Here is a 14,222-nt window from a genome sequence, read left to right on the forward strand (position 1 = left end):
GGCATGTAAGACATGTAAGACATGTAAGGCATGTAAGGCATGTAAGACATGTAAGACATGTAAGGCATGTAAGGCATGTCAGGCATGTCAGGCATGTAAGGCATGTAAGGCATGTAAGGCATGTAAGGCATGTAAGACATGTAAGGCATGTAAGGCATGTAAGGCATGTCAGGCATGTGGGGCATGTAAGAAATGGAAGGCACGCGAGGCATGTAAGGCATGTAAGGCATGTGGGGCATGTACGGCATGTTTGGCATTTGAGCCTAATGTATTAAAGCACAGACCATAAACGTTTAGTCCGTCGGTGAAAACCATGAACTCGAATGTGGTACAGCCAAACTTTGGATCATAATGGGGGTGAAGGTGGGATTCGAACCTACCACTAACGTTACAAGCAGGTGACACAACGAAACTGACTTCAGGCGCTTCAGATCAGCCGGTAGAATACATGTGCGGATGATGATGTGACAGCCCGATGCTAGAATTTTAGAATTGTTTTATAACATCTGTCCAACAGTTGTTTAATATTCTAGCCACAAAATAATTAACTTGGCGCTTACATTCCTACTACGTGCGCTATCGGGGAGTTAGCTAATTTTATCTATTTTCGAGTACACGTGACTCTCAGTCATACCTTTGGCTGGTACAAGCTGTGAACATGATTTCAAAGAATTTTACAGATGTTGTTCATTCAGATCAGTTCCAGATCAGATGCGTATTTGCATAAAGTACGCAAACTACATCACCATAACCTGATCAAGTTCGTGGTGCTTGTGTACAAGTACGCATGAAAAAATATATTAAAATTAAAAATCACAATAGTATTACAACACAATAACACAATGTATCCTTGTCAACTGCGTGGATGTATTCCTTTACATGTCTTTATTTACTGATCGAGTGCAGACATCACACATCAATGAACTCTGTTAATAATTCAGAAACAAGGTGCGACGTCTCGTCTACTGTTAATTAGACATGTATAAAGTCTGCTCTGGGGAGTTAAACATTCTAAACACCCAAAGGAAACTATCAGTACCTAGTGTGAATGATAACTTGTCAGTGAACATTCAAGGGTTTAAAAGACTATCTGGAGCCCTGATTGTCATACATGCCGCATTGCTCAGAATTAAACACGCCAGAGAATAATTAGCCTCGTTAATCCACTGAAGCGGATTCCATGGAGCTTAAAAGGCAAAATATTGAAGAAAGTTAAATGAATTGATATGGAAGAACGTCCCCTTGCCTCTTACAGATGGGATTTCAGTGAGTGAGTTGGGTTTAACCCTCTTGGTGCCACGGAACCATATCTGGTCCCTCACTTTGCACACCCGCATAGTGCCAAGGGACCATATATGGTCCCGAGAAAATGCCCTTTTTAAACTGTGAATTTTGATATCAAACACTGAGTGCACAAAGTCAAAATTATAACGCCGCTTTTAACAGTATTCCAGTTATATCACAGCGTGTCAGCTTAATGTGGGAGGATGCAGTGATGCAGTAAAGTGATGCAGATCTCAGACGTTTACCACTTCGGTGAAACCCACGAGCACGGGTATGGTGTTGACAAACCTAGAAACATAATCGGGGCGAACCGGGATTTGAACCCAAGGGACCCAAGGGACGCAACTGCACAGCGAATCGCTGCGCCACAGACGACTTGGCCACCCGTGCCCAAAGATGGGATTTCAATGTTAGATTGGCGAACATCAACCACTGGCGTGCTGAACATTGACTTATTTCTTACCAGATCAGAAATGTCAGTTTTATGTAACATGCTATCATAAAAATTATAGATTAGTTTCACCGATTTAAAAATGATCAATACTTTTTGCGTCCCAGGAGAATAGCAGTGTTTAGTGTGGAATACTTTCAGCCCGGTAAACCCTGAGGCGAGATATTTAGTGTTCCACAGTATAGGTAGGTAACCAACAACCCAACTAAGTGTTGTTAGGGTCAGTCCAACTTAGTGTTGTTATGATCAGTCCAACTTAGTGTTGTTAGGGTGACCACGCATCAATGTGATGAATTGGTGGCCACCTGTCCATTTTCTCGCATTCATTTCAATCCTCAAATCCCCATTTTGTCGAGGGGGCCACGGGTGGCCCAGTCGTCTAAGGCGCCCCGATTCGCTGTGCAGAGTTGCGTCCCTTGGGCATATGATTGTGGGTTCGAATCCCGGTTCGCCCCGATTATGTTTCTAGATTTGTCAGCACCATACCCGTGGTCGTGGGTTTCACCAAAGTGGTAAACGTCTGAGACCTGCATCACTTCGGTCTTTCCTCCCACATTAAGCTGACACGCCGTGATATAACCGGAATACTGTTAAAAGCGGCGCTAAACCCAACTCACTCACTGACTCACCCATTTTGTCGAGTCTGACGTCATGAAGAACAGTAAACCTTTCACCAGAACAGATTTAATGATGTCTTGGGCAAGAACTAGAGTGCTGACATTTGCCGTTCATCATTAAAACGCTTTTATATGTGATCAAACAACATCTGAATCTCTTCACGAACAGGAGGAGTTGTGTCATCATGTGTCATCCGTGTGTTAACGAGGTTTAACATATACATGTATTTCTCGAGTACGTTAATTTAAATATAGTCTTCAATTAAACATTCTTAGTAGGAGAACAAACTATGTCCCTTGATGAGGTAAACCCTGCCGCTCCCTGGACCAGTTCAGTCATCGAAATAAAAGTCCTGACCAGGCATAAACTTTGATCATCTGGCAATAGATCACGGGCGGCACAGACACTGTTATTGACCATGGTGGTTTCTTGGTTGTAATCGCACGGGGTCCTTTACAATGAGAGGGTATGCTCAATTGCCACCGGGAAATAGAGCCGGATCTCCTGCTATTATTTCACAATTAATCCCTTCACTGACGCATTCAATAAACGAACTTTTCTTGCCAGTATTTAACTCGACAAGGCCGGTTTGATATAAGGATTGAGTGAGGAGATGCCCTTGTAATTGTGTGTTACAGCAATTTAAGACCACGTCGTCCACTAGAAGGATTCCCCTGGGTACAAGACCCTTGCACAAGTCAAAGGCGAGAGGTCGACCTACTATCGTTGGAATCTGCCATCGATTCAGCTCAGAGACAGTACTTTAGATACAATGAACTCCGGTACATGGCAGACAGGGGGGCACTGAATACAGGGGTAATGAAAATATAAAGGGGTTTTAGAAGCTGGTCTCGGTCTTTTGTGAGTGTTGGAATCTGAGGGGAGATTTATAGAGGATGAGGATGAGGATGAGGATGACATTAGCCCTCGCTGTACCAGTCCGAGTTGGCATTTTGTTGTTTATACCATCATGTATGGATTTTTTGCCATCGGGCGAGAAATTATTTTTTTATTTTGTACGCGAAAACCATTTTCCTTCAGTAAAAAATCGTAGGCTATCTGGGGCTGTAATGCGCCAGTGTGAGATAGCTCCCACATGTTGTCATACGAAAGACTCCGTGGCAGGGATGCTGTGCGTTCAGGTTTAATAGATCAAATTGTTCTTGGCAAAATTTGTTCTGAATAGCACCGAGATCTGTAATGCTCAATTTTGTGAACACAAATTGCCAAGGCGATTTACATTGAATCAATTCTCTGCTTTAGAATTCTAGACTGGTGCTATCCTTTTTCCATTTACAAGACAGGATTTACTTTATATCATCGATAAAAATCCTCTTTTTCCGTGAACAAATTGAAAGTGACCATCAAAGAAGCGATGGTCAGAGGAGGGGACCTCGGGTCAATATCAACACTCTCAATATCTTCCACGCAAATCTATTCATGCCTTGTCAATAACAAGCTATTACTACAGAGCGTGAAAAAATCCTAGCCATGTGTTTTGTAAGAGTGAAATGGCGATCTGGTGGTCAATGAATAGAAATCCATCTTTGAGTGAGTGAGTGAGTGAGTGAGTTGGATTTAACGCTGCTTTGAACAGTATTCCAGTTACGCGTGTCAGCTTACAATGGGATGAAAGCTCGACGTGATGCAGGCCTCTGACGTTTACCACCTTTAGTGCAACCCAGGAACACGGGTATGGTGCTGGCAGAAGGTATTCGAATCCCGCTGTTCACCAACCACCAATGAATGTGAAGATGTGTTGCTATCAAATAATCATTGGTTGTGATATGTTATAAAATGGCTTCGAGTACCCGGAAATCTAACGTATGGATACTCTTTTGTATTTCACAATCCGAAAAAAACATGTCATTTGACTTAACGAAATTTTCACCACATTAGGCAAATATTAACTTTGACCCAAATTTATCAAGACCACGTTGATATTTTTTTACCATTCTGTAACAAGGCGGTACAGATTTCCCGGGTGAATGTGCCTTCCTCACTTGTGAAAGGTTTTTTCACAACCATTATAATATGTTTTGTATTTTTCTTTGTTTCGTCGTGTCTAGATGACACAAAGACACGTAGTTGGCCCCCCTGGATCATCAATCAAGTCAGTAGATGCCATCATGGAATTGTGTTTCAATGGGTATAACGGCACCAAACATTTTCTGCAACAATAACTGCGTTGGTTGTACGCCGTTTTAGCAATATTCCACATGGGGCCACGTGAAATGGGCATCACACATTGACACCAAGTGTGTGTGTGTGTGTCTGTGTGTGTGTGTTGGGTTCAGCGCCGCTTTTAACAGTATTCCAGTTATATCACGGCGTGTCAGCTTAATGTTGGAGAAAAGCCCGAAGTGATGCAGGTCTCAGACGTTTACCGCTTCGGTGAACCCACGAGCACGGGTATGGTGTTGACAAACCTAGAAACATAATCGGGGCGAACCGGGATTCGAGCCACAACCATAGGATTCTGGCGCGCCCAAGGGACGCAACTCTGCACAGCGAATCGGGGCGCCTTAGACAACTGGGCCACCCGTGCCCCGACACCAAGTGGGAAATCGAACTCGGGCCTTCGGCGTGACAAGCGAATGCTTTAACCAGTAGGCTACCCCCACCGTCCTCTAGAGATTTGAAACACGCCGTACTGACCATCTTGTTTCCGGTGATGCAACAACGATACGATGACATTTGACAAACGACGCTTAATTGAGTTGTGTTGACCTTTGAAAAAAACAAACTCATTGGCAGGAAAGTAAACACTTCATACATAAATCTTGAAGACCGACGTGGCAAGGATGAGTGAGCGAGTTGGGTTTGACGCCAACCGTGCAAGAGCGTGTCAGCTCTATTTGTGAGGAAAGTTGAAGGTCACACAGCCGTTGAACAATTTCAGGATCCCTCGAGATTTGGCGTTGATAAACCAAGGATCATAGCCAATCAGTAGTGGGATTCGAAGCAACAACCAGCCTCGCTGGTAGCTAAGGGACGTGCCTCTGCTTTTCGAGATTATGGACCTTAGTGTATTTCCTCCACGGATTAAAGGATGATAATATGGACACTGCATCCAGGTCTGAGGAGACTATGTCGACCACATGCACACGGGTAAGGTACTATTCATCATATAGGCAGAGGCGTTCGTTTAAAAAAGGTGTAAATAAAAGCGACAAAAACATTTCCTTAATCATAAGAAAGTTCCAACTAGTGTATGATACCTTTTGTTAGAGAAACGAACCGTCACAAACACATGCACGGGCAAGTCAATTGTACACCTGAAATAACACGGAAACAAGTTGTACAAGTCCAAACAGGGAATAATTGTTGTCAATGCTGCGTCAAATTTAACCATTCAACGTCTAAGGTACACCCTGTCAAGAAACAATTAGCTTTCTCTAGGAAATATATTTGATCTCTTCGTAATCTAGTATACTGCCAGTATAATATCTTTCATTAAAATATCGTACACATATCCAAAGTAATAATCCCTTACTATTCCGTAAATGTCACACAGTTATTAGAGTCATATATACAACAAATAATCTTTTCAAAATTAGTGTCGATAAGTTCCTATTGCAGGAACAAGAAAATGTACTAATGCATGCGATAATCCTTACGAGTGAAATGTATCTTTTCCTAAATGAGGTTTGCGATTTAGCTTTACTTAAGTCAACGTCTCTCTGGAGAATCACACACCAATCCACTCCACGCTGTCATACATTTAAGAGACAATTCGTGTTCACTTTCTTCAACCAGGATCTTCACTTATGTTCCGCACGTTAACCCTGTCATGCCAAGAGAGACGTGATTACATAAACAATGGCCGTAGAAGTTGGACGTATCTATATTGATATTTTCCATATGTAAATGTATGCACGGCCAATAGCCCATACTGTGTACTCTAACACGTCCATCACACGCCATGGCAGCCCAGTCAGTAACTCACTCAACCCAACCACCATACCATCCACCAAACAAGCCAAATTACTCCTTCGACAACTACCGCCAATAGCTGCCGAAATCACAAATTCAATTTTCATCGGCAAAGAGTGCTAAGACGTTGCCTTTTCCTACTATGATTTAACGCTGTTCTCGATAGACCCAAATTCCAGCACACAACTTCACCAAATCTTCCATTCTTTTCGCAACCGACGGCAGACTTGCAGTAAGGTTTGAGACCGTTAATAGACCGGAGTAACTACATCAACACGGGCAACCTGTTCTGGCTCAGGCCCCATTGCTCATTACCCTACAACCGTTGACAGAAGCAGAACATTCAGACAATACCCTTATCAACTTAAGCCCATTTCACATCTTTTCAATCTTAACCCTCCCAAGGTTTCAGATAAACCGCAATCGATGGGGGCCTTACACCGGTGTTGACAAAACCGTACTTTCAAAGGACAGTATTTTTCTATCACTTGGACCAAGGAAAACCATTTAGAAGATATGAGGAACACAGATTTTGCTTCTTCTCTTTGCTTACTTAGCAACTGAAACATATTATGAACGAAATCGAGAGCTGAATTTCTTTGAAGTCGCTGCTTTTAATCCACGGGGTGTTTGTTTGTTAGATATGATCATTCTGACACGACACATTAAGAAGTTCCATAGAGGGCTTGTATATTACATAATTTCCTGTGAAGACGTTGCTTTTAATCCTCAGGAAGTTTGTTTGTTGGATATAATAACTCTGACACGAGACATGAAGAAGATCTATAGAGAACTTGTATTCTACATTCAGGTTAAAACTATTTTGCGAAGAAATCCGCCCCAACATGTCCTTGATTATTCTATCTTCATTCCATTACGACAAAAAAAAACGACCTTTTTCGCCACCATCTCTCAGATCCCTAACTTGGGACAGAATATCTGTTTGTTGAATATGTCATTGGATGATGTTCTTTAAGCGTCGTGTCATTCGAATCGCTCTTGAATGAACCATTGGTCATGACAGAATAGGTCTATAATACGTGAGATAATCAAGAATGGCCACGCCATATAAACTACCAAAAATAAGTTAAAAAACATGGTATGACAAATTAACTAACAGATGAAAACATATATAATAAGAGGTACAGAACTGAATTCAGGGCGCACCTTCTGGCAATGAGGCAAATATTACAGGAGGCCACAAACAGAACCATAATATTGGTAAATGGTTAGAGAACCATGGATTTACAATGGATTTCATAAGGTTAAAGATACGATGCCAGATGGAGTGGTGGGTGAGTGAGTGACTTTTAGCAATATTCCAGCAATATCACGGCGGGGGACACCCGAAATGGGCTTCACACATTGTACCCATTTCGGGAATCGAGCCCGGGTCTTCGGCGAACGCTTTAACCATTAGGCTACCCGACCGCCCCCAGATGGAGTAAGTTGTTCTTATCATTAAAAGTACTAAAGGAAATGAACAGTTAAGTAGATGGTGTAGGTGTTTTTTGGTCATCCTAGTAAATTTTAGTAAATCGGCGACTGTTTTGTAGTATTTTAGTTAAATCCAATTTTCAAGCGCATATTTTCTTTTGTCTGGTAGTTTATGTTATTAACGCCATGTATAGACCTTGTGCTAGCATCTATCTGAAAGGAACATAAATTTGTTAGTCAAAAAATATTTACAAATGCCATCAAGAATATGAGACCTTTCTGTCTTTCATATTTGGTTTGAAGCACGTCACACCAGCATAACAACGATTTTCGAGAAGATTGACCTATTCTCACTAACCAGGCTACTTTCGAGTGATAACCTTTCATTGTAATCACCATTGTTCATGGAAGTCATCCCCGTAAGAGTGAATAATTTATATCATACTGTAACCAAATCAAAATCTTTTCTACAGAATTGGTGCCCTCATTTCATTTATGATTGATAACACATTCCAAATTAATCAGAAAGATGGGTACCGCTAGATCTCTGGGCAAATTTATGTTACTTATTGGGGATCAAAATTCCAAAAGACCATCCTCTCAGAGACTGATGGACTTAGAACCCGACGTATCGGAAGCGTATCACTGCTTGCGATAAAAATGACAGCGCCATTTAATTAACAGAGCTTTTGCTAGAAACGTCAATAGGTGGCGGCTAAGGACAATTAGGTCTATGCCTCGACTGAGGACGGTTGACTTGCCGATATGTTTCACAACTGACGACCTAATGAAGCACAGAAGCGATACGGACTAAACTTATCACAAGCGTCATACCACGAATCAAACCTTGCCTTGGTGTCTTTTCACCACAGGGCAGATAAAACAAACGAACCGCTATTTCTGTACATTTCAACATAGAAGGTCTGAACAGGATATCTCTATCTTTCGAGTATATGTGAATTATTAAACTGTCTGTCTGGGTGCTGTAGGTCATGTTTAAGAACAGTGTACATAGTCGACCTTGAACCCTCTCAGACACAGACTTTCAGTTCTGTCATCTCAACGCATACAATCTAGATAGCTGGGTTGAGACCATGGCGGCGTTGACGGCGAATCGGTTTTTTGTAATGCAGTGTTTCTTCGGCAGAACAATTGAAGCGGATAGATACAAGGGTGCCCAAAGAGAACTTTTGTCACGGCTGGGTCAATTTTATCACCTCAGTTCGTGTTCAGGACGATCTGTCTATTCTCCTGACACAGACGCGAGATGTTCAGATTGCCAGATGTCCTCGCAACGTTGATGGCTACCACAGAAATTAAGGGACTAAAATCATGCTGGGCAGCGTTTCCCTCAAACGGTCTAATCTATTTTCTCCTCAGTGACTACGCTCTAATCATTGGCTGGGACGGTTTTAGCAATTCGATGTGGGAAAATACATTTGGACTGGAACATACTTAGAAACTCTAATAAATCATGCATCCCGTTCCATGACCACTGCAGCGGGTCCACTGAGTTTGTCGTTGCAGATTACCTGCACCTCGATGCCAGAAGAAATTGAATGAGTGTATAGTTGTCAGAGATGGGAGGATGGGTAGGGTCTATCAGTGCACGCGTTGTGTTTGTAGCTGCTCCGTTTCGAGGTGGAGGACATGGGTAGTCCAGTGCTTTGGTGTTCAGGAGTGGGTGATCTGGGATCGAACCCCAGATATCTCTGATGTTTAACCTGGGCTTATCAGCTCTACCCGGTATCGTTACCTATCGATGGGTTTTCATAATCACATGCTTATGATATAGTCGGAATCGCACAATGGAGATTTTAGCTGATATCTCTAATAATCGTGGAAATGGGTTTAGTGGCTTTTATTGACCTACACCAACACCTCTGTAAATATGTTTGTTGACTTATACCTTTCACCCTACGAAGTTTGCTCCTTCTTGGTCGAGAAACTAGCTCGTTAATTATTGTTGTTTGATAAAAATACCAGTTAAAATACCAGAGTTAAAATGTCGGAATCATACAAAGGACTCAGCTTTCAGAAAATGTTTCCTAAGCATTTGGAAAAAAAATTCCGCTACATTTTCACTAAAATTGGTATAATGTCTTGGACCTGTGTCACCCAACGATAAAATACCAACGACGAACGAATAAATAGTAGACCCCAACAGCTGAGTGACGCATCTCTGCACAGCGAATTGTGGCGCCCAAAAGCCGCAGTGAACAACACGTATTATTGATGCTTGCTGTATAGATGGACTATCAAAGGCAAGGATGCAACACTCCAGGTTGCAGCCGTCCCCATGGTCATCTCATCAATTGGAAGCTTAAGAGAATCATCATTACATTCCTCGACCATTATCTCTACACCATGTATTACGGTTTGATATGGCAGCGGGCACTAAACAGGTTCCCGCGGCGTCGAATTACAAGAAAACACATTTTATTACACAAAAAAACATCCGAATCTGTCGCATGTCAATGACGGATAGAATTAGATGTAGTCTTAGTGTTGATCGTACACGATGTCAACGAATACATGTTTGAAACCTTAAACCATCTGTCTGCAAGTAATGTTCCCATGAAAAGGAAGTAAGGGATTCTCACGAAGATATGGAAAAAACCCACTGATTTGCAGCGACTCAAGTGCAAACAATCTTTATCATAATTGAACGTATTCATATTCAGAGTGAGGATGCATTTGAATAGGTTTAACCTTTTTCAACATCCTGACTTCAATAAAATTTGCTATGTCAATATTCACTTGTTTGGCCCATTCTTCATCCACGTCAATGGATATAAATATAATGGTAAAATCTCTTTTCTTGATATCATTGTCACATTGACATCTATATGACAACATTACAGTGTGTGCTTGACAGATGGTATTTAGATACTCGTCCCTTCAACATCATGATGCCAGGCTAACTTACCGTCTGTTTCAGTGTCAGAAGAAGCAAGACGTTGGATTCCAGCCACGTGAAACTTGTCACAAGAGACGACTTTGCGACTAAAAACGACAAATTAGCTTTGTCAATATCAGAGACATTCTGTTCAAGCTCATGGAGACAAGCCGATGCAACGAAGATTCGCGAAACATTAATATGCTGAATAATTGAAAGAAAACTCCTTCAAGAATCATATTCTCAACAGGCACTGAGGATCCACTTGGTTTACACGTAATAAATGTAATTATAATGTCCTGTGTCAATTAGCATGAACATTATCGGACAAGCAGTGGCACCAGATTTCTATGACAACCGAATAATGTAACAATATTAGATCGGTGAAAAAAAATCATTTTTAATTCATGTAACCACAAGTAAACACAGTGCTATACGACATTTGAACTCTTTACAAATATCAATGCTAAACGAAGTGATCATTGGGCGACAAAGAAGGGAACACAAATCGTAGGGTGAAATTTTATATGCTCGACACATAGCTACAGAGATATTAGGTATATTAGGTATTAGATATAGAGATATTTTTATTACGTACATATTTTGGTCAATAAAAGTGACGGAACTCTTTCCACGATGATAAGAAATCTATGTCATCCAGTGTACGATTCCGACTATATCATAAGCATGTGTTTATGAATTACTATCAAATAGTGATGATACCAGGTGTTCGCATCCCGCATCCTGTCAAATAGTGGCACTGTCACAAACATGTGCAAAGGCAAGTCAATTGTCACATGACAAAACACTGGAACATATACAAATAAAAATAGGTAATTGCATCTGACCAAGTTTTTTGTAACCATGTCTCACATCTGGAAACGTCCTCCACACAAAACACATTTTGATGCCTCGAATGTTCTAACCATGATCTGACAATATTTGAGCCGGATTCGCATTACTACCTTTGTAAATCGTAGGGTAAGAGCATAATCAATTGTACCTCAAAAGTTTTGAATTGTAGACACCAAAGCCTGGAGCTGGAGTAATATTACTCGACATTTAAAGAGAAAGTTGACTATTGGAAATACACTCTTGTGGTGAGCGTTTTCTCACTCTGACTTGTTATGCATAGATCCAAATATGAAACAGATGAGACGGTTTCACAGGTCTAAATCAGGGGCAAGGAATTGACTATTTGACCATTATTGGACGATATCACATCATCAATATACGTGAAGCGTAAAGTTATACTTCTTGGCCAAATTCCCTCGTTTTTCATGTCGTCAATCTGAAAAGGGATTCCGACTCATGTGCATGAAGAAACAACAAGGAGAGAGGCACAGTTGTTGCCCTTGTTCTAGTAATTTACGTATTCTTTTCAGTAAACTACAGGATAAAATTGGTTTCATATCTGACACATTTTCCCGAACCTTTGAAGATAAGGATGTACTTTTTCTCTAGTTGTTGATTTCATGTGGCGGATCATGTCCATGCTGAATTGATACGTCTTAATATTTTATACCTTTAGGTAATGAATTATTTTTTTAATGAAATATTAACTAGTAATGTGATCTGTGGTTTCCTATATGACTAGACTTCATGTTCTAATAAAATCAAGTCTCAGCCATTTTAATCTTTATAAACATATAATAACAGAGCAAGTCTTGATCATCCGCCGAAACAGATTCCATTTGGCGTTAAGGGCAAAATAGCTGTGAAAATCATATAAATGGACCATCTATCAAACCAACTTAAGACAACTTAATAACTGTCATTAAGTATTCTATAGTATTTGAATTGCCTTTTATAATGATAGATCTTTTTATTATCTTTCCCGAGTCGCGCAATTGAAAAACTACACATCATGATCAACGACGATGAACATCACATGAAGGCTGATGTGTGATGGATACGGAAAGAACAATGTCTATTTCCACCCCTTGTTCACACATCTACCAATATCGGTCTGTCTTGAATATCTGTTTAAGACGTAATGCCAAGATGTCAAAATACCAATGGTGAGAAATTAATAAACATTGAATTGAATCAATTATTCACTGTATAATGACATAACATGCCTTTGACGTACCATTGTTCTTTGAAGAGATTTTGAACTAACTGTATTTGTGAAATACGACGTCTATGATTACTGATTACTTGTAGTAATGATAGTAATTTGATGGTCAGAATGAGAAATAAGAATAAATGTTCATTTATGGACTATATATGTATCGACATATTGGTAGGTGTCTCAAATACCATTTTATTTTGCAAATAGCTGGATGCTTGAACATCTAATGGCATAGCGTTGCTTAGTAATTAGTACACTACTATATATCAGAGACCATATTCCTCATCTAGATATGCCTTCAAAAGAAGTCATGGAACTAGAAGCACTTACAGACGTTACAATAAAAGAGACGAATTGAGAAAGTACTCGAAATATTAAGGTCAATATTCCAAACTATTTTCCTTCACAATTGCACGAAGCCACAAATCCTTGGACACAGAAGTCGATTTGTGCTCCATTGTAGAGTCTTAACTCTTCTCATCTGAATTACGATTCTTAACAAAGGTAACCTTTGAGCGAGTTAAACCTATTACGACCGGTCACGTGGGAAACAACCGGGCGTTGAGGCACTCCTGTCATTTCGTGTTTACCTTGACAAACTTGTTGAACAATATTCGATTCTCCATGAAACAATGCCCTCCCTGCCACGCAATGAAAGTATTCTCTGAGATTCTCAAGGACCAACGCGGTACTAATGTCAGTCCGATAAATGATCGATCCTCTCTCAACATCACGGCAAACCTAGATGTACATTTGGAGCTTTCCAGATTCGAGAACAGTCGTAAATAATCTGAATGTTCTTTTCTCGTTCTTGAAAAGGCTAATAACGTTATGTATTGGTTATTTAATCCAAGTCAGACATTCTGCCTTTAACAGTATCCCCAATATGATGAGGAAATGAGTTATCAGTGGACTTCTGTATGATGCCTTGTGTATAACATGGACACATCTTTCTTTTTAAGAAAGATATGGTTTAGTAGAAAGATAAAACATCAAAAGAAGAAAGAAATATGTATGTACGTCATTGAAAAAAACCTTTCAGAACGTGATCTTCTGAATGTCTTCTTTCGCCACAGAATTGCTTTGACATTCCCTCAAGTATATTATGCATAGGACGGAAATAAGTGATTGTTAATGGAATATAGATTGTAATTGAAAAGAAATAGAGTCATTATTCCCCTGAATTCTTCAATCGATTTCTACCTTACTACTTAAAAAACATAGGTACCCGCGGTTTAATGTTCCACGTGCTTGCGATCAAATTGTTTGTTGATCCATACACGATATGTTTCTTATGAATATACATCATGATGACTGAAACCTTTGGTGTCGTTAAACCTGACTGATCTGTGGTATAAATTCTATTTCTAATGAATGTCATTAGTTCTTTTCATCAATGACTAGGACACTTCAGAAGAAAGTAGTTCATGTTTTCATGAAGCAATTCGTGATCATTGAACCAGTGTGTTGTAATAGTCATGAGTATATTAATAACTTCATTTTTTGGTTATTAGGTCTGCATT

The 14,222-nt window shown here is 40.3% G+C and overlaps 1 protein-coding gene across 2 annotated transcripts in view; it reads right to left on the reverse strand.

The window, feature by feature from the left end:
* Positions 1–14,222, reverse strand: part of LOC139446204 (probable G-protein coupled receptor CG31760) — a 266,996-nt gene that overhangs the window by 177,248 nt on the left and 75,526 nt on the right. The gene's annotated exons all lie outside the window — the stretch shown is intronic.

This window comes from Haliotis cracherodii, unplaced genomic scaffold (genome assembly GCF_022045235.1).
Source record: "Haliotis cracherodii isolate W230 unplaced genomic scaffold, xgHalCrac1.p SCAF_10, whole genome shotgun sequence".
NCBI classification, from domain to species: Eukaryota; Metazoa; Mollusca; class Gastropoda; order Lepetellida; family Haliotidae; genus Haliotis; species Haliotis cracherodii.